General features: G+C 32.8%; 1 pseudogene; it reads right to left on the reverse strand.

Moving 5' to 3' along the window:
* Nucleotides 1–6,279: 6,279 nt before the first annotated feature.
* Nucleotides 6,280–9,311, reverse strand: LOC111410275 (annotated as a pseudogene).
* Nucleotides 9,312–11,078: the final 1,767 nt, after the last annotated feature.

Below are 11,078 nucleotides of genomic sequence, written 5' to 3' on the forward strand. Positions count from 1 at the left end.
GTTGCTATTTCTAAGGGGACAAAATTGATAATTTCGATTTTAATAGACTCCACCTCAACTTAGATATCATTTTCAGTCAAATTTCCCTCTTTCCCTTCCAAACATGACATACATGACTCATTAAAACCACATCCCTTCTTATAATAACCTTGTAACCTTTTTCCCCATAAACTCAAAGCCTATATCCTTTAACATTTTTAGCATAACCTAAAAACACACATTTAAGGTATCTAGGTTCAAGTTTTCCTATGTTTTGATGAGCATATGTAGCACAACCAAATGTTTTCAAATAAGAATAGTTCACAGGCTTTTGTGTCCACACAGATTCAAGCACATCAAAATTTAAAGCAATTTTAAGACTTCTATTAATCAAATATGCAGCAGTTTTAACAGCTTCACCCCAAAATAATTTGGGCAAATCGAAACTCAAAAGCATGCATCTAACTTTATTCAACAAAGTCCTATTCATTCTTTCTGCAATGCCATTTTGCTGGGGTGTGTAGGTCACAGTTCTATGTCTTAAAATGCCATTCAACTTGCAAAATTCATTATACTGATAATCGCAAAATTCTAGACCAGTGTCGGTTCTCAAAGTTTTGATTTTCAAATAAGTTTGATTTTCAATTTGGGTTTTCCAATATTTAAATGTGGCAAATGTTTCATCTTTAGTTTTCAAAAGAAATACCCAAATTTTTCTAGAGATATAATCAATTATAAACAAGTAATACTTGTAACCAGACAATGTAGGGATGGATGCAGGGCCCCACAAATCAGAATGTAAGTATTCTGGAATTCACTTTGATTTATGAGTACTAGCGGGAAAAGGTAACTTGCTTTCCAATCAAACATTGTTTACATTTAGACAAATCACCAATATTTGATTTTCCAAATACACCTTTATTTTGTAAAGCCTTTAAACCTTTTTCACCAATGTGACAAAGTCTACAATGCCGCAATTTTGCAAGATTAAAGTTATCATCTAAAACTGCTGCTGAAAGGCCCAACAAAGGTTTTGCATTTAAAAACTATAAATCATGTCTCTTTGGAATAGAAGTGATCAAATCACTACCCCTAAAGATTATATGTCCTTGACTCAATTTTATGTCAAACTCTATGTCATCCAACATTCCTAGAGACACAAGATTTTTTTCTAATTTAGGAACAATCATCTTTTAACAATAAAATTTTGTCATTTTCAAAGAGCAATTTTATGGTTCCAATACCTTTCACTTTACAGGTCATGTTGTTTTCCATAATAACTTGGTCCCCTTTAGTTTGTTCAAAGTCCAAAAATAGTTTTTATTAGGGTACATGTAGAAAGAGCAACTTGAATCAAGAATCCATTCTTGATTTAGGTTCCTTTCAACATTTACAAGAATCAGGCTGTTATCAAATTTTTGCTTATCATAGGACAAAATAGCATTATCCTCGTTTAACTTCATTCCTTTCAAATCATTTTGCTTTTTGTAGCAATCTTTTGCAAAGTGACCCAACTTACCACAATAATAACATTTCTTTCCCTTTGCCTTAGTTTTGGATTTCATTTTGTCATTGTTTCTTCTCTTAGGGTCAGTTTGAAATTTTGAAAGAAAATTAGATTTACCAACATTTTTGCCTTTTATCAAAAGATTTTTTCCACTTTGTTGGTTGATAAAATCTGATTTTAATTCAGGAACCATATTTCTTAAGGAATTTATAATGATATATGTGGTAAGCTTGTCTTTACCATATTCTAAGGCATTCTTTAGGTCTTTATGCCTATCACTAATGGAGTTTAACAAGACCATAGCCAGCTGATCTTCTAATAATTTCTCATCACAGTTGGCAAGGTCTTGGGTCAATTTTGTAAATCTGTCCAAGTTCTCATCTAAGTCAACAGAAGGATCCATTTTGAAAGAAAAGATTTGTTTTAGCAAAAAAATTTGTTTGGAATAGTTTTTGGCTCATATTGGGTTTTCAATTTAGTCCACAATTCTTCAACAGTTTTAATTTCACCTATAGACCTAATCACATTGTCTGAAAGGTACAAGAAAATAGTAGTCCATGCTATTTCTTCTAACTCAGTTCTTTTTGTAGCAAACATTTCAGTAGGCCAAGAATTATCTAAGGCTTTAGCATATTTCATTTGCATCAAGATAACCATCATTTTCTGGCTCCACATGTCCCCTGTCCCATCATACATGCTCACTTCAAGCTTAGCAGTAGCCATGACAAGATTCACCAAGATAGTTCACATAACACAAGTTCAAATTCAAGAACACACAGGGATAAACAATAAGAGTACTGGGTAGAATAGGGGATTTGGGGTCAGTGACCAATGCACTTATATTATTTTCACAAAATAGTAAACACTTAACACTAAGTATAGAAAGCAAATTCCCAAAGAACAGAGATGACAATCCTATGTCTCAACTAACTTCCCTAGCAAGACCTTCCAATTGCACTCCTACTAGTGTTGTTATCTTAGATTCCCAAGACTTCTTGAGTCTTTGGACAAAGACCGGCCATAGTAGGTTTTGTTAGTGAAAGGTAAATCAAGGAAAAAATTAGGAGACCCTACTGTAAAGATTAATTACAGAATGAAGGAAAGATCTCACCAATGAGTTTGATAAAACTCAATTTCCACCAGCCAATGTTTACTGCAGGTTTCAGGAATCAGGTTTAATCAAGAAATCACAAAGCTCCAGTAGTCCAGGTTGCTCTAATACCATTGAACAGTTGAGAGAAACCAATATTAGCCAAGATTCCAAAAACACTATCATAAATTGAAAGTAAAGTGCAGGAAATAAAAATGAACACAAGAATTTTTTCGACCGAAGCCCTAGAGGTTCGGCGACCACTTCTAATGCCTAATCCCTTGTTGAGCATCTATTAAAATGGATAAATCTCGGTTGCACTATAAAGCCCCAAAATCAGGCACAAAAAATTACAAGAATGTTCCAGCAATTACAAGAAATAAAGTCACCAAGACTTATCTTTAAAATGAAGCACAAATCAAGCCTCACTCCACTAAGGAATCAAGATACCCGGATCACACAGGTCACAAAAACAAACTGCCCTCTTCGAACCATAGACGAATGAGTGCTAATACACAGTGTATCACTTTCTACTGAGAGACTATACACAAAATCACAAAGATTTCATAGAAATTTTAACTTCCAACATGAATCTTGCAGATTCATACACCATACCAAAAAACCCAGTGTATTAACACAAGTAAATGGAGTAGAACTTCATCATCCCTCAAGTATACACCTGAGAATCACTCAAAATTGGCTTGAATATGTGAAGAAGAGGGATTTCATACACAAAGAAGAAGAGAGATGAAGAGGCGACCCCAAACCCTAGAGAAAATCTCTCAAATCTGAAAATGTAAGAATAAAGTCTCTCTCTCCAATCTGAAAAATCATGTTCCCAGTAGAGAGTCACAAGATATCATAATTGGAAGTCTCTAGAATCTGATCGGATGGTCATCATGATGCCAGGTGTCGAAATCTTGCTAATTGCCACAAGTAATAGATTGAAAACAAGTTTTCCCCACAGATTTTTGGAAGCGCACTTGACAAAATAAAAATCAGCAGTTTGAATTCTCGACACTAACTTTACGTGGAAGTGTTCAAATAATTTTGTTAATCTTGATTCAACAAAGAGAAATTTCTTCCTTTCATAACGGTGGTCTCAGAGAAATTCAAAATTTCCTTAATGGGATAAAAACTCTTTTGGTCACCAAACTTTAATATGTACTTCAGTCATCGTAATTATTTTAGCATAAATGGTCAGTGAACTTATAAAGTTGTTCCAATTAAGTCACTGGCTATGAATCCACTAGTTAAATATAACACATTTGGGGATGTGCCTACAAATTCGATCTCGCTACAGTGATATTAAATTTGACAGTTTTTTTTACAATGTGTGAAGTGGCACACTTTTTTACCCTTGATTTCAACAACACTTAAAATAATTCGTGGCACATATTTTTACGTCTTATAAAATGTCAACCTTAATGTATACATAGAATGTACTAATAGCATTTTCCCTACAAATTATTGCAAGAATTATGTGACAAAAGAAATGACAATAAACTCAAGTCAAATTAATGTCCACTTCAATAATAAGTGTCTGAGTTTAAACATTTAAATGAGTGCTATGGAATCAAAATCACATGTGATGCAATACATATTTGTAATGTTGTTTTGCTCATTGGACTGTTTTCATCCGAAATAGACACAAAATTCCTTGAAAAATTACTTCTTTAAATCCTAGTCTAATGAGCGAAACACAACGGCTTTGCCCCCGATGTACGGTCCATTTTAGTCAAATTTCATCGTTTAGGGTTTCGAAAATGATTTTCACGTTTTTTAAATGATTTTGTTAATTTTAATTAAATTAGGAGTTTAATTCCATTTAGGATTATATTATCTTTAATTCTTATCATTATCTGAAGTAAGTCGTTATCTAGAAGTTTAGTTATTATCCATATTTTAATTATTGCTTTAAATATAAGTTGGAATCCTTAATGGTCTTAATTGAATTTAATTATAATAAAGAGATTTGAGAAGTTTCTCAAAATTATTCCATCTTTCTTGGCATTTGTGAGCGAATCAACAAGTTTAAATATTTGCGAGTTTTTGTTCTTCCCTATAAGCTTCCGCTACGTCAACATGTCAAACACTAGCTTATTAATGCCATCTCATAATTCTTATAACTACCGTCAATGACATAAACAACAACACCTAAACAAAACCGTAAACTTTAGTAATTGATATGGAAGGATTGTCTTAACTGAAATATCTTTGTAAGTTTGCCGACAATCTGTGCTAAAAGGGAGTTACAAAAATGTCACATTTTGAGAGTTTGATGACCAGAAAAGTTTGTTAACCCGTTCAGAAATTATATAAATATAAAAATGATGAATACTAACTTCACGTATCAATGTTACATATTAGTCATTCTCATCCAAGGCACATGAGAGCGTAGTTGAGATTGAAGACCAAGAGTTGAGGCATCACATGGAATTGACCCATAATCTCCATTGCCTCCTCCTCCTCATCCTTCCAATTGTCTCCCATGTCTATCCCCTCTCTATTTCTTGATATCGCTTTTTTGTGACATTATTTTGTATTTAAGATCTGTTTGCCAAGCTAAATGGTTAATCTCCTTTTACAAGATAAATAAAGTTATAAAATTTGAGAAATTGTCGCAAATGGTCAGTAACTATAATCTACCGTGTGGAAATGGTTTATAACATGTTTCTTGGCACAAGCGTCACCAACCAATGTGTTTTAGTGCTATTTTGGTCCTTTTTATGAAAAAGACCAAAATGCTCTTAAATTTTTGTTAGAAAAAATTGCAGTTGGGTTCCTAAACTTTGCAAAAAGGTGCAAATGGCTACTTTACCGTATCTTCTTATAAAATAAATTGAAGGAAACTAACAAGATCATTTTTGTTCCGATTTAAAACTTTATTGATCAAATTGATTATATGCGTGAACATTTTTTATTTTTTATTTTTTTGTGTATATTTTACAAAACTATTATGAACTAATTTAAGTTTAAACTTGTACTTAATTAACTATAGCATGTTAAAGAAAATTATTCGTTGTATTATTTAGTAATTACGCTGTTTTAGAATTTAAACTTTTATTTAATATTTATAACAAAAAGATAATAGAAAACACCTTTTTATCACGAAGACAAATCCGTGAGTATTAAGCGGGTAGATGCTCTCAAAATAAAGCAGTAGGCTTGGATACAACGGTTGGGTGATTATAAAAAATAGACTTGTGTTATATCACCAAATTACAAGGTAGTGAACTACATGTTCAAATAAATGAATTTCGTATCTTAACATTTAATCTAGCCAATGATTAAATGTTATTTATTGTCATGTGTACAAGTTAATTAACATCAATATTGTTACACATAATTATTCTTTCAAATTAGGCGAACCTGTTTTTAGCAATTTTTAGACTTTATTTATTATTTTTGTTGAAGGGTCAAATAACTGGAGTCATGGTTATATTGTTTGCTATTTATTTGGCATTATTACATAAATTAGTGGGTTAGTGCAATTAGTGGAAATTATCTTATATATTTTATCTATATCTATATTTAAAGACAATTAATTATTTTTGACAGGGTAGGGTTTGTATTTGAAAGTCCATTGGTTCCTCGAATTCAGTATATATTAAGAGGTGTATATTAAAAGGTCTGAATTCGCAATTTTTTCGTAACAAACATGGATTACAAGTTATGTTTGGCCACGACATCATAATTAATATACAGAGTGCAACTTGCAAGTGTGGAAACAACATTCCTACCACAAATGAATTTCGAACTCTACTTGAGGGGAATGGGCTCAAATAGTAAAGCTAAAATGCGATCTTTAGTTTCATGATTTTGAATTCCATGTCCATCTCCATACTGGTACATGTATTGTGCCATTCGAGCAAGATTCACTACAATTTCAATGAATGTTTGTGAGAATGGACAATTTGCACCTCGACCTTTGTTAATCTTTTTCCAGGTCTCGCATATCAAAAACCTTATGTGTTTGCGGGACTCATCTTCAGAAGCACCAGTTTCGTTCATGTAACATTGTATTGATTTAGGAACATCATTCATCCTGAATTAATAAAGCATAAAAAACACCTTTAGTTGAAAGGGTTAATTTCGAATTCCTATTGTCTCATTGATTTCATTAACCAAATATGTTTAAACATGAAATGAAATGGCTTGCTGCATACATACCGATGATGTTGCTAAATCATCTGCAAGCCTTAAAATCGTAGCCGACCAACGAACTGTATCAGGATATTTCTCTAAGCACTGAATGGCTTCTTTCTCTATTGGATTGATAACAGAGAAAAAAGTATGTGACAATATTACATGAGCTGATATTGAAATCAATGCATTTTCCATATACTCTTCCATTGTTGGGGTGTATCCAGTCAAGCACCATTTTGCCTCTTGTAAGTATGCTTTGCATAAATCTGTCCACTGTGACATTGATTTGACATGCTTATTGTAAGTATCTTAGATCGGAAAATTTTAAGGATATTTAAAACATATAGAGAAATTTCTGTTGGTTGTAGTAAAGGATAAAATATGAGATCCCTTTGTATAGAAACAATACTCAATATAAGGGCTCGTGCAATTGTGCTACTCCTCTTAACTTTGTTAATATTTTAAGATAGAAGTCTATGACCTAGAAGGCGTATCATACAAGATTTGACAATAAAATGAACAAGATTTTCTTTTTCTTCTTTAATATTATTTGATGTTATCTAGTGCGTGTTTGAGCCACAAAATTTTGAAAGAATGTGTGGTTAAAAAATAAGAAAACGTTTTAGATTTATGTGTAATATTATTTTATTGAAAAATATGTAGTTGAAATGATGTTAAATTACTTTTAGGAATATATATATAAATTTTTTTTTTTGAAAGAATGCGATTCAAACAGACCTGATATTCATCATAATACACATGCTAATAAGGATATATTCTTGAAGGAAACTAATAGTACCACTTTTCTTAAATATGGAATAATTACGATCCCTTTTTCTCTGAGAACATCGTAAGCCATTTCATTGATGAAGTTGTTGAGTGCTAGATAGAAAATTTGCATGTAATCTGGAAGTTGCTCAATTGCACTGACATCCCATCTGTAAAGTTCCAAGAAGAAATAATTGTAAGAGCTACAAAGAGAAAGGAGGCTTGGAAAGAAACATTAGGAGGACGTTGCTAACCTTTCAATGATGTATGTAAAAAGTTCCAGTTCTTCAAACGTTCCATACACATCATATATATCATCCATAATTGTAATAAAAACATTTACTTTGGTTGCATCTATTCGTGAAAATCCATATTGTGGTTCAAATAGCACTCCTATATTCCAAAAGAAACATTCCACCAGCCTATCCCTGGCAAATGGCAACATCTTGGCAAGGCATGTTCTCTCCCACCACCTATTCACATACAGAAACAAAGGATGGTAAGGTTAGGAGCATAAAGTATGATATATTTAGCACATTCGGCAATACCTGGAGACATATTTTAGTTCCTCAAGATATGTTGCTTGAACAATGTTGAAATCCAGTTTTGCAAGTTGGACAAGAATTGGATTCTTGTCTGGTCTATTCTCATATTTTTTAATGAACCGCCTGTTGAATGAATTAAATAAATGTGTACTCTCCTAATAGATTAAACTTTTAGACGAAATAGTTCAACACTACCTTACTTCAGCCCGAGGTATGGTCCAGTGCAGTGGAATCTCCAAGGCATGGTGCACCAATGGATCACAATGAATGCCGTCAACACTTTTATCTTCGAGATGTTTGATAATGAATTCTCTTGCCATTTCCAGAGTACTCTCACCTTCTATTGACAAGAAAGAAGCTTCATACAGTTGTAGTAATCCCTTTGTATCATTACATAACCTTGGCTTGAAATCGCCCTTCTCATTCTTTAAACAATCAAATCTTTCTACAATCAGCCAAGCTTTGGCATGTTAAGCGAAAAAAGTATGCAAAAAATAAAACCTTAATTTCTACTTAGGAGAGCAATAATAAACAAAGAAATACTAAGATCTTTTGTGTAGTGGATTATCAGGGAAATCTAATACATGTAGGAAATATACAATATACCCCTGAAAAAATATTACATCTGTGCTCGATTCTATAAGTGTGCATTATGAGTAGGCTTCAAGGAATCTGACAATAAGAAATCATAAATCAACAGAATAAATAAAGGATTCTAAGTTGTTTTTTGCGCACCTTGAGAGACATTAAAGCCATGTTGTCTTAGTAGTCTAAATTCCAAAGCTGTAGCATACAAATCCTTAATCTTTGGCTCTTTGCTTTTGCTATATTTTCGGTTTATGAAAGCCAATATTTGCTCAACTTCATCCTCAAAATGGTAAGATATTCCCAGCCTCTCCAAGTTATCAATTAATTCCAACTGATCCAGTGGTTCCATCGTTTCATCAAGCATCATCTTCACTTGCATCTTCATCTCAGAAGCCCTTGTTTTGTATCTCTCTTCCTACATTATGCATATCATTTTTTGTCAGTCCTTATAATAAATATATATAGAAAAAAATTCTACAGATGACGATAATTACCGTGTATTCACTATTTAAGGACTGAATATAATCGAATTCCCATATATAGGGGGCTTGTATTTTCCTGATCGCCTAATCACGGTCTGATTGTAAGACGTAGAGGCAAGAATTCGATATTGTTTAGCATTAGAAGCAAGGCTATCAGTAGTTGTACCCAAAGCAAAACAGATCTCCATTTTTGGAAGCTCCGTTTTGAACGAGCAAACAGAAATTGGCCTCAGAATTTGCATGTTGATAACCTCTCTCTCTCTCTCTCTCTCTCTCTCTCTCTCTCTATATATATATATATATATAGAGAGAGAGAGAGAGAGAGAGAGAGATGATCTATCAAACGGACAAAATGTAACCCTGTGGCGCTTTAGTATTTTTCACATGGAATAATACGAAGTTACCGTGTTAAGTGTTAAAATTGGCACCGATTTGCAGTACGGACAGGAGACCAAACAGGGGAGATGGATGAGTATTTTTTTTGGCAATACTCTACTCACATAGGCCCTCCCCATGTGAGTAATTTGCTGTGCACGAAGCAAAATGCACATTTCACGTGATTGCATTCTCTTCGATTTTCAACATTTTTGAACCGAAAATCAATGTACTTATCAAACACAAATCATTACTTACTGTATAGATAAGAATTTGGCGAGTTAGATTGATTCTGAGTCCACATATCATTACTTACTTTTCTTTCTAAAAACACAAATTTCTAACCAGCTTTGAATGACGGAGACCCAACACGTGAGTGATTCACTTCTCATTGCTCTCCTATGAAACAAGATAAAGCAGGGAAACACTATATTATAATTGAATGACATTATTTGAATATGAACAATTAGATTTTATTAATAAAGATGAATTATGTGTGACAAATGTTATTAATCATCACAAGGAAATGATACTTGTACAAATGATCCTTTAAGAGCATAAGTTTATTTCTATTAAAGTATATATACTATTAATTGCAAGATGGATGGAAACCATTGAAAATGACCTCTATTTTATTTTTTTTACGTAACATCAATATGTTGAGGGGGTCAATGCAACGATTGTAGTATTAGGGACCATTTCCACACAAGGGCCTTACATTAAGGACCATCTATATCAATTTCCTTGTTAATTAATACTCCACCTTTGTGTTCGCTTGAATAAAAAAAAAAAAAAAAGTTTTATTGTGGAAATGCTTCAACGTATGGATCTATTGATACCCTTACCTTTTTAAATTGGTGGAAACCCCCCGTATGAACTTTGAAGTGCGGAACCCATTGTCTTTCATTTTCTCATAAATCCCTATGAAATGACGATTTGGGAAAAAATAGTAGAGAAGACAGTTTGGTATGTTAAATTAGATGTAATATAAATGTGGAGAAACCCAACTATATGGTTTGTGATCTGAAATGAAGGTTATTATGCACATAAAAACTGCAAAGATTCAATCAACAACACACGATGAGTGGAGGCATGACGATATTGCTAGAATATGACCCAAATTTCTATTGGGATTAGGATTGGGTTGGTAAATTGATAAAAGGAGTCTTCTTAGTTTGGAAGTTCGATTGAAAAAGAGGATTAAAGTTCATCAATGATTGAAATTTTGATTGGTAAAAGAATTTTGTAAAATTGAAGACTTGATTTTGAAATTTTGGTGGATAAAAAATCGTCACAATTTCGCTAACTGGCAGCTAACTTTGGTGTTCAAGCATTAGAGGTGAAAATCGGAGTAGAGAGATGTTGCGTTGCCTGCTTAGCGTCGCCTGGCACTGGAGTGACAATGTTATTCGGACAGGAATCATTTTTTTATTTTGACTACTTTCTTGAGTCGTATATCATCCAACATACTAGTAATGGATTCTATATATAAATAAATAAATAAATAAATAAATAAATAAATATATATATATATATTCCACGTGATATAGGCTCTTAAAAGGATAAATTAACAATAAAATCATAGTTATATAGAT

The sequence above is a fragment of the Olea europaea genome, chromosome 15 (assembly GCF_002742605.1).
Source record: "Olea europaea var. sylvestris chromosome 15, O_europaea_v1, whole genome shotgun sequence".
Classification (NCBI taxonomy): domain Eukaryota; kingdom Viridiplantae; phylum Streptophyta; class Magnoliopsida; order Lamiales; family Oleaceae; genus Olea; species Olea europaea.